At 38.9% G+C, this 11,611-nt stretch overlaps 1 protein-coding gene across 3 annotated transcripts in view; it reads left to right on the forward strand.

Moving 5' to 3' along the window:
* The window catches only part of slc12a5a (solute carrier family 12 member 5a), a 123,822-nt gene that overhangs the window by 1,328 nt on the left and 110,883 nt on the right, over positions 1–11,611 (forward strand). The window lies entirely within an intron of this gene.

Consider the following 11,611-nt stretch of genomic DNA (forward strand, 5'->3'; position numbering starts at 1 on the left):
CCCATAACTGCTTTTACTGTGGCTCTAGATTTGCTGCCCCTTCGTTTCTTTGCTTTGTTCTGAAGAATAAGTACTGTGGCCTTACTTAGGCTTTTAGTGGCATTTTTTATTCACCGGTCAAAGCTTTGACCAGAATTTCTGTAACGATTAAAGGCGACACTCATCACAATACGGAGTCCTTACCCCTCTCACTGGATATGCAACATGTCTTCCCCTTGTCTTGACGTAATTCCTGCTGTGCTTGGTGTGTGTACACATTTCTACTATTACACCACCTGGCCACTGAGGTGAGGAATGGAAGGTTTTAAATACCTTTCCAGCTCCCCAGTTCATTGCTACATGTGGCTACAGAAAGACTTGGAGGTTCAAAATATGCCACCGTCTCCTCCTGTGCAGGAGAATTAACATTAAAATGCATGTTCGGCATTTCTCCACTTGAATGCTCCAGCGTGCATCATTCCTCTGGACAGAGACTGGCTGTGCGGGTCGGTAGGAACAAATCTTACCATCTTCCTGTGTTCCCCTTAAGAGATGGGGAGTGCTTTATTGAAGGACTTCCCCTCATATATGCTGTGCTCCTGCTGAGCTGCAGCCTTGCGGAGACTGGTGTCTCTACATCGACTTTGGTGGTTGCCATGGCGACAGAGTACATTTTCAGCAGAGTAGTCTCATAAATGGTCTTGCAATGAGGTAAAAACACTTCAGATCAAGCAAGTACCATTATGAAATCAAACACTTGCTGGGATGGTGTGACACTTTCTCTTTCATGTTTTTGTTGTATGTGTGCGTGGCTTGGAAGTCATGTAATGGAACAAATTAATAATCCATTGATGAACATCCGATTTGTACATCTTTAGGTGTGAGGCGAGTAAGACGCTTTTTATTGCTATTGTTGATTTGCGACTAGCAATCATTTTCATTGTGGATAAATATATAATTCATATTTTCTTAATTACCTGTTTTATTAATAAAATGTTAAACACAAAAGTTCTCTTCGCTGGAACTGATGGCTCGGATTTAAACCCAACTGGAAAGGGTTTATAGAAAAAGTGAAAACCATTATATTGGCATTTTCCTGCTGCATAAAAATTCATTTTTCTACCAAAACACCTTTCAGAATTATTCTAATTTTATTCGTTGGTCAGGAACAGTATCCAAATACTTTATTTGTTGATCTAGACCTGTGATCCTGTACGTATTGATCCAAAGGGAGGTGTGAACTCAGTCGGCTCAGCCAGTCAGTATAGTGGACGATGACTGGCTGCAGCAGGAAGGAAGCTCCTTGTCTGGCTGCCAAGTGTCCCCTCTGCCCTTGGCCTTGCAGCAGTGTAAAGAAATACATCTTTGGTTAGATTGGTTGAGCTTAGAGGAGTGGGCTGCACTGCTCAGCTGGCAAAATAAGAAAACTTGGAGACTTGTATTTAAAAAAAATAAATAAAAATTAAAGTATCACACTTGACTTACTGATGTACAATATGGCGTCTAATTAAGAACAGTGGTATAGCCTTAATGATATTACAGTGTCCTGCTTTGAAGGGAATTTGCATTTAAACATTGTTGTGCCACTTGGATACAGTGAACTGAGCACATATTTAATTATTATTAGTTAACTTGATACGGATGATGCTAAACAAACAAACTAATGTAAATTCATTGATACATGTTATCACCTTATAAAGGTTGGCAAACAGAAATATTAATCTGCTGACCCGCAGACAAAGAGCAACATTAAGATTACCATTAGTTTCTGTTTCTGTCCACCTCATCAATGAAAGTCCAATATTAAGAGCCTTTCTAGCTTGTTTAGTCTCTGCCAGCTCCCCAGGGAAATATCTGGCTGTTTAGCTCCTACACTAAATGCTCCACTGTTCACCAGATCGTATCTTATTTTGTCTGTCTGCCATTAGGGGTTGGCGTGGTAACATAACGCAATCTATTACTGATCTTTTGAGTCTTGTGGTTTCTGGCCAAGCTGTGGATGCTCAAAATGGTTCTTGATTTTAGTACGATGAATAAATAAAAACGATGTGCTTTTATCTAGTTTCTTTACATTGAACGTATCTATCTCTCTACCATATACAGAGTTGAAAATTCAAACAACAGACATTTTATGTTAATAACCATAACCCACTTTATAGTTAGTGTTTCTATCAAACGACTTGGCTGAGGTTTAATCTGTGTCAGGATGTTCTGTTTCCTTCCAGGCAAACAGTCTCCAGAAGAGAATAATAACCATAATCACCAAAGCAGCACAACAGAGATTTGTATTTTTCCTGTTTTCATCTGAGTGGATCATCCATCTCCGGGCAAAACAATTATGTATGTTTCTGCCACTCAGTCTGCCGTGGTCACTTTTTATAATGTATTCTAAATTTATATACAAAACTGTCTGTGTCCGCATCAAGGAACAAATTGAATTGTAGCTTAACGGGAATCTGCAATTCGCCATGAATTTCTTTTATTCTGGGATAAACACTGTTGTCCAGCTTGTTGTGGTGTACTCTTGTTTATACCTTTTGTTGCTCATTACTCTCTGTGTTATCTTATTTTTATTGCATCAATTTATATATATATATATATATATATATATATATATATATATATATATATATATATATATATATATATATATATATATATATATATATATATATATATATATATATATATATATATATATATATATATATATATATATATATATATATATTCAAGTTTGAGATTGTGGATTTGTTTCTAGTAAAACAAGCTTTGGATAAACAAACTGATCCAGCATCACAATCCAGCTAGACTAACTTGTTAATCCATGTACAAGTAATGGTGCCCTGGTCTGAATTAACAAAGGATAAGACTGGAAATATGCTGTATTTTCTTACTGTCACATAAAAAAAATTACCCCCCCCCAATATTTTACCCAGCCTGACCCACTAAATATATAAATCTTTAAGAATTGGTCATGAGTGTCCAATAGTGGCTGCAATTATGACTTTTGATAATAGACTGACCAGGTGGAGGATTATTAGTGTTTATTCTAGCACTCCATGTGTGATGATTTCAATATTTCTCATTATAATTGCTGCTTATCTTATGACAAAAGAAGAAATGCAATACTCATGTATTTTTACTGATGCCTTGTATGTGTTGTTGCTGGCCATCTGCTTCTACAAAAATAGATAATGTTTGAGATGTGAGGTTATGTTGGGTTAACAGCTACATTCACTTAATCCCAAAAATTCATAGAGCACTGCAAAAGTACTACATTAATAAAAAAAATCTGTAAAAGGGGCCATATTGTGCTTTTGTTTTGTATTTGACATGTACTATACCACCTTGTTGAATGACCAAACCGGTCATTGGGCTGTTGGTGAGTGTCTGTTTGTCTACTGTAGTTTTTGCAGTGTGTCTGCATCATTGTCACTAGTCTGAGTATTGTCTGCAAAGGTTTCAGACCATTCAACATGTTAAATCGTTGGTGTACCTGTCAATGAAAGTCTCCAGCTGGACTGGAACCAGCTACCAAGGTACTTCGGTCACCTCTAGTTGTTTCATGTTGGCTTGCTGCGTCACAGGCATTAAAAATACATGTCACTGACCTTGTTTACAGAGTTATTGAGTACCTGCCACATCTTGCTAATTTGCTTTGACGTTCAGTCTAATGTGAGAAATCTTGGAAACGCTGTCTGATCGGTATTGAAAAGTTAAAGTCCTCTTTTATAAATTGCTGATTTTTTTTTTCTGTTTCTACTTGCTGTTGTTATTGTGCACATAGAGATATTAAAACCTCTGGGGTCCAAAAGAATAATCTCAACAAATCACGTAATTACAGTCTGGTATGAACAAAAAGGTAATTGCCTAGAATTGTAGGCTCCATAACAGTTGAATCGATTGAAATGATATATGTGAAGATTTGCTTTGCGTTAAGTCAGCCAGGAAAATTTAAGGCGCTGTCTTTGCTCAGTTTTGTCCTGCTTGAGATTCATAGTCCCATTCTCTTACCTTGAATCTTTCCTAACCACATTATCAGAGCTGCACTGGGAATTTGACCATTGGTGCATGTCAATTACAGGCCTGGTTTTATTAAGTTTTATGCTTAACTACCTGTAGCATGTCTGTACATCAGGAGCAATGAGATGTCAGAACAGATCTAAAGGACATAATGAATATATGCATTCTTTTTAAGTGATGCTCTTTTTGTATGTGTGTGAGTGGAGCTAGGGAGGTGATTGCTTTGTCTATGTAGCACCTGGTCCCTCTTTTTAATGTTCAAGTTATATTGATGTTGTTGACTAATATTTATGTCTCAATTCCACACTGTACACCAGTTTATTATCCAGGGCTGAGCAATATGTGACAGTATTCAAACTTAAACTTTTTAAGATCAACATGTCAATTTAGTATGTTGTTTTGTTTAAAGTATATGCTCTATAAAGCTCTGAAGTATGTGCATGAATGTGATACTGTTTATTTAGGATCTTCAACAAGGCCCTACTATAATTGCAATGAGATAGAATTAAGTGGTTAATAGCATCCCTACAGTGAAGCATGGTGATGATTAGGGGTGGAATGGTTCAACAAAAAATCTGAAATAGGTTGATACATGGGGGAAAAAAATGTAGAAATGTATTGGAGGAAAGCAGCATTGCGCCAATAACCCAGTTGGTATGAATAAAGTGACAAATGCAGCTGTCAGTTTTGAAAATGGCAAGTGGAAAAGACAAAGTACAGTTAGAAGACCTCCAGCATCAGTTTGATCTGCTGCATGGGAGCATTACAGATTTAGTGTTACCTAAGGAAAGAGTAAACAGTGACTCCTTTTCCCCACAGCATTTAAACAGCTTGTTCATTTAGATTCAGACAGGGCAATGACTACCTAACTAAAGCACCTTGGGTGTTTATAGTGAAAGATATGTGGTTGTGGAGGGCATAGGATTTCAGCATATGATTAAAGTGCTTGAGCTGCGTTATACTATCCTCTCCTTCTGACACTCCACACAACATTGGCATAATCAGGTCCAGACATTGTGCACAGTTGTGCTTTCACACGTGTAGTGCACATCAAGACATTGTCTGGATCAGCTGTGTTCTCACATGGGAATAAACTCAGTGAGGGTTGGGTTGTTGCACTCGTACATTTGCGTTCTCAGATGCAGCTCACATGGGTAATGTTTAATGTTTTTAGGGTTTCAATGCATGTTTGAAAGCAGCTCAAGATATAGTTTATGCTGCACACGAGTTTAATGGTTCAATTTTTATATTCAAATATCAAAGCTGGTTTGCTCTAATCTGGAAACATTTTAAGGTTTGTATGACACTTAAGTATGTGCTTCCTGTGTTCTTAGACAGAATTAGTTTGCCAGATAAATCAAAAGCATGTTAAAATGTACCCAACACATGATATAAGCCAAACTATGGGTTTTGTGAACTGTCTAACCCCTAGATATTGTAGGATAATACTATCGGGAGGTTCTCAGCAGTAGAGACAGGGACAGAAAAAGTTACCCAAAAATGTAGTATAGACAATGTTTGTGTCTTACTATCATTAAGTGGCCCAGCCAACATTTCTAAAATCATGTTTTCACTCTGCCACTATAAGTATAAATGTAGCTATATGTTGATTTTATCTATTACATCAAAACTAGTGAAGAGTGTTGGTATAAGTAAGGGGTCTGAAGCCACTGTGTATTACTGTACTTACATTATCTTTACATATCCACTTACCTTTCTTTGTCTTCTCAGCTGTTTTTCCAGCTTCTGTTGTAATGCCTTAAATGGTTGAATATGTTGCCCAGAAGAACCATTGATTTGTAATTTAGCTGACCAGTAAATGCCAATGCTTGACCACCATTGCTCATCCTGTTCCTTATTCTGTCAAAGAGGGAACCATTAATACAGTTTACTGTTGATCAATACAGCTCATACACCATTAACTATGTCTTCAGTTCCAGTCTAATATCGAAAGAGCTGAGCCAAATTGAATCAGATGATCCGAGGCTTCTTCAGGGGCGGGGCATGGTATGGTTTGACATAGGTGGTTGGTGACATTGACTCAACAGCAGAGGGCAGTGTATTTCATGTTTTAATAGACGCACAAGCCTGATGTCATTTGTGTGGATGCCAAATACTCGAGGTATCTTAATAAAAAAACTGACCCTAAGCTACTAATTTTAATGGATGACAGACAAATGTTCTTTTACTGTTTCTTGTTGCAGGTAGAGATAAGTAAAAGTGAATAGATGTTGAACTGCTAAATGTAATAAATTGCTCTGCAATGATCCAGACATGTTTCTCTACTAAGACAACAGGGGGCACTTGTGTTCTTTTTCATAATCAAGAGTTCCAGCATCTATGTAAATTCCCTTCAGTCAGAATGATGTGGTAGAAAAATCTGATATGAGAGAAGGATCAGGAACCCAGTGAATTACACAACAGTCTGTGTTGTATGTGTGACAGAAGGTGCATGTTAAGCATATGGCAAGTGAGGAGAGTGTGTGCGTGCTTGTGTGTGCTCTTGTGTGAGGATAGGAGGAAAAAGAAGATGTAGGAGTCGGAAAAAAGAGAGAGAGGAGAGAGGGGGGAAAAGGTAGCTGCACAAGAGGGGGAGTAAACTTCCCCTAGCCCAGAAATCCTCGTGCTGTTATGTAACAGTGTCTGCAAACAGGGGGAGGTGTGTGTGTGTGTGTGTGTGTGTGTGTGTGTGTGTGTGTGTGTGTGTGTGTGTGTGTGTGGTGGGGGATCAGGACAAAGTGATGGAAAGTGACAAAACCCTCCTCACATGCAGGCAGGCTGCAGGGCAGACCTCGGTGACATTAACACGGGATGAATGGGGGAGAGGGGAGGAGAGGAAGCCTCAGTGGGGAGAAAGAAGCAGAACATTTTCCTCTACTACGCAACTCTGACGATAACACATCCATCACAGGTTCACATATCCAGCAAGTCGAACAATCGCGGCTCATTCCGCAGCACACGGGCTTATCTGCAGCCTTTACACTTGAGATTTTCCATTGTGTCGGTGTTCTCACATAGTCACCAACATTAATATCCCACACCAATTCAGCATGCCAGGCTAGTTTAGAACATCCTGTAAGATGTGACTGTAAATGTCTACAGAGAGGAATTTTGTACAAATATACAGAAAAAAAACAAAACAGACCTGCTCTGAATTTTGTGTGTGTTTTTTATCTTCAAATGTTTTTCCTTATGTGAAAAGAGGTCTGGATGTTTTGGGGAACTGCTATGTTGTGTTTATTACATCATTATTGTGATATTTAATCAAGCGGAATTGATTAGGAAAATTAATTTTAAAATTATATGATAAATTTAGGTAATTACTTATGGTAAAATGCCAAAACTGCTGTTTATTTGAAAAAGTAATGTTTATGCAGTAAATGGCTAATGTTTTGGTACAGAGCAACTTAATGTCACTTTGGACTTTGGGACATTACAGTATGATCAGGATGTTTTGCTATTTCATGATTAATTGACAGAATGGGGAAAATAATCCAACTGCTAAAAACGATCTGGCAAGATAAATAAATCCTAGAAATAAATAAATTCCCCTGTGTGATCTTGTTTGGGACTAAAAAAAAAACAAGCTACAAAGGACTTCATCATGGAACTGAAGAGGATTAAATCATGTGGAATAAAAGCAGCCTGTCTCAGCCTCTGCATTTCCTCCTTTTTCTTTGCCTCTCAGTAACTTGTCTGTGTTGTGCTTTTGATTTTTGCATTTCATGTGTCATAGTGGTATTGTGGTGTTGCAGTAAGTTTCATCATCCTGAATGTATTTATTAGTCCTGTGGGATCTGCCCTCTTCTCTGCCCAACACAACCAGGATTTGTGGGCAGCCAATTCTCTTCTGCTCACATTTAAACCAGGGAGGCAAAAATATATATGTTGCAAAGTTTGCTGTAATATTTTCCATCTAAAATATGCTTTTGAATTCAGGAGGTACTAAATAAAGCAGTGACTAGATACGATTATTCATCAGACATGGGTTGTCATAATTAATAACCAATATGTAAGAGGTACACATGGCTGTGGCTGTGGTGCAGGTGTCTCTGTGTGTGATTGTGTTTTGATTTGTAGAGCTGTACATACTCGGCCTACTAAGGCAATGGAGGCAGAGAGCAGCCGGCCAAAGATGCAGGTCATGGATCCCCATGGGGCTGGGCTGGTATTCAGGAATTATACCAGACCTTCCGGTCCCTCAGGACCTCAGCACTCTGTTTACTCTCCCTCTGTTTCTCTTTCTCTGGCTGGGAAATTTGAGGCTGGAACTGGTGTAAGGGCATATTTTGAGTTTAGAAAAGGTGAACTATAAAAGGAGATATATGATGTAAGAGTTGTGCCACTAGCCAAGTTAATTTAATGATGTGCCCTGTATTTAAAATTTGTGTTGTGAATTTTAATGTTTTTGTTATGGCTATCCGGCTGGTTGTGATGGTGCTACAGCAGGCAGAGACACACATGTCCAATGTACTCAGTTTGTTGTGCTGGGTCAGGGATACACACTCTATCACCCTTACCATGCATACCACTTTGGTACTGTGGCACAATGTCATGAGGGTAACTGCAGAACAGGCCTGGGTCAAATGGGATTTCCTTTTTTTAAATACTTCTCATTGTCTTATAGTGTGTACATTGATCGTGTTAGCCACTAGGGTAATAAATCCAACCCTTGTCAATGAATTTTAAAATATCACTTGGATCCTTTCATCTAGGAAATTACTTTCCTACATGGCAAGTGTCAATTACCTTTGTATTTTATTTGTCTTTGTAACAAACAATGGGCATGTGACAGAAATTACAGGTTCCTCCTGTCCTCTACTACGATTGAAGCCAGCTGAAGCCGGTGACGGCTGGTCAGCTGCTCAGCAGGACACTTCATTACTTCAAAAGTGAAATCTGCATCAGCTGCAACAGGAACACTTCTGAGAGATAAATCTAAAATGGAAAGTAGCAACTCCAACCCCAGATTGTGGATTTTCGCAGCAGTTGGCGTTTGAAACCTAGCCTTGACGTTTTCTAATCTAAGATAGTCTACTGCAAAAGACAGAGACAAGACTTCCAATCTGCATTGGAAAATAATGCTACATATCAAAATATGAATAGATCTGTTAACTACAAGTCGTGGATTAGACAAGTAGGTGGTATTTCAACTTCAACTTCTTTGATTTTGTTTAATAAGTGTATTTTTAACTCTTTAACTATTTTGTCAGTTGTTTATAAAACTGTGACAGCTTTATAAGCGATTTTATTTTTTATTTTCACCTGAAGCACTTTTCTTAAATTACTCACAGTGCTCACAGTGATGCTGCCTTCAGCTGCTCACTTCAGCATCTGAATTAAAAAGATGTCAGTATGACTTGACATGCAATAATTTTTTTAGACTTTTCTTTTTAACTCAACTCATTGTGTTGAAATAGAATAAACAGAACCCAACATTATGTCATGTGGTAGCTTCTATTTAACATAAAGCCAGCATTTGTGGTACATGACACATAAATGGCAATCTATGTAGCATGACAAACAACTGTACTGTACATTAAAAAATACAGGAAAAATAATAATAAGAAATCTGCTGTTGTTGAAACAAACAGCTGTTTCAGCTTCTACGTCTCTGCAACTGAAAAGCTTTTAACTTGCTCAGTGTATTTACCACTTTGTTGGGTTATTGGTGGGATGTGTACTTAGTTTGTGCTGTAATTATATTTCCCAGAGCAGTTACAAAGTGGCTTGTTGGATTAAAACTCTGAATGTAAAATCTGAATATTATTAAGACACTTCTGCCTGTTTCCGCTAACGCAGACAGAAAGGAGCACATATTGACTGGACAGCTGCGAAACCATGATTAGAGTCGAATGTAAATGTTTGATAGTTGTTCAGTCTTCTATTATACTGTAGTTAAAGTGATTACCTTTAGGCTTTGGACACAAACTTTGTGTAATATACTTAATTCGACCTGCTTGTTGTTCATTTTGTTGTTTTTGTAGCGACATGGCTGCTATCCATTTTGGGAATCAGCCCTACACTTGCTGTAACAGTGGATTGAATCATGACAACCCATTAATCCCCTGCCTTTCTTTCCCTCGCTGACAGTTTGCTCTCCTCTCACCTTCCCTTTTCATGTCTCTGTGACCTTCCCTTTATCTGCCTGCCAAAAGCCAACTGCTCCTGGAGTTGCTATAACAAGTATCTGAAGAAAGCACATTATGATCCTCTTTCTCCGCAGTCATTTGTTTTCCCACCATGTGCTTGTTGTCGGCCAGGTAAACTGCAGACATTACAGCTCTGCCGGGCGCATGATCTATCTTTACCGCATGTCCACCTGATGTGTAGTTAACACCCGCTCTCGATCATTTTTAAGTATGATTTTTCACACAGCACTTTTTCCCCTCTGTTAAATGTACCTCTCTTTTCTAGCTTACACATCTCCTTCACTCTCTCTCTCTCTCTCTCTCCCGTATTGTGATCATTCAGCTCGGGGCCACTTTGCCTGTCTAGCCCACTGAATGAATGGCAAAAATCATTGGTGTGTGAATGGGTGTTTGGTTGGCTTGCTTTGTTAATGGTGTGTGGAGAGCATTCTAGGTAGACAGCGCTGCCTGCATTTTGTGTGTACAGTCGAGGAGCGTACAGATGTGTCGCTTGTAGAGGGAAAGATCACGACTGTTTCTGTGAATGACAAGATAAAAAGGAAAAGTGAAATCCTGACATGTTCGATTTTAGCCATTAACTAAAGCCACCCCTTCTGCTTCCCACTTCCCAGCCCCAGTGTCAGCAGCATGAGCTATAGGTAGATGGATGGCTGATAGTTTCTTGTGACTCTCACACATACGTTTGTTTCTCAGTGTTCGTCTATCTGTGCTACTTCTTCTCCTCTCTCCCCACTTTTCATAATGTCTCTTTTTGCCATTGCCATTACCCCCTCTCTATATTTTTTGTATCCCTCTCTTTCCTCTCAACTCTATCTTTCTTTCCCTCTCTCTGCCCACCCCCTCACTCTTACACCCTCTCTCCCCTTGGTTTTGGTGCATTGCAGTGGCTCCACCACCACATTGGAGACACAACAGCCTTGGCAAATGAGGTCTCCCTTTCTCACTACTCACACACACACACACACACACACACACACACACACACACACACACACACACACACACACACACACACACATATGCACATGGACACTCAACGCACACACACTTTATACTGCCTTTCTTATTTTATCCCCAATTTCCCATCGCTTTCTTACTTTCTTACTCTCTCAAGGCTTATTGAGAGTGAGAGAGACAAAGCCTTGAGAATGAGCCGAACAGTAACCTCAAACATTTCCATATCAAAAAGCTGCACAAGATTTGAAATAAAAGGCACAAACACAATCCTTTGCCCTCATTCTTGCTAGTAGGATGTGCAGATTTCCATATGCACACGCCACAGACTTCAGAAGCAATGAGCTTCTCAAATAGTTGCAAGGCAACTACCTCTTCAGTTGTCATGATGGATTGCTCTCTGATTTTTTTAGGGTTTTTTTTTTTGGGAATAAAGATACCTCACAGATCTTAGAAGGACAAAGATTTTAATAGATTTTCTGTTTGTGTAATCTGTTACA

This window comes from Anabas testudineus, chromosome 5, assembly GCF_900324465.2.
Source record: "Anabas testudineus chromosome 5, fAnaTes1.2, whole genome shotgun sequence".
In the NCBI taxonomy this organism is placed as follows: Eukaryota; Metazoa; Chordata; class Actinopteri; order Anabantiformes; family Anabantidae; genus Anabas; species Anabas testudineus.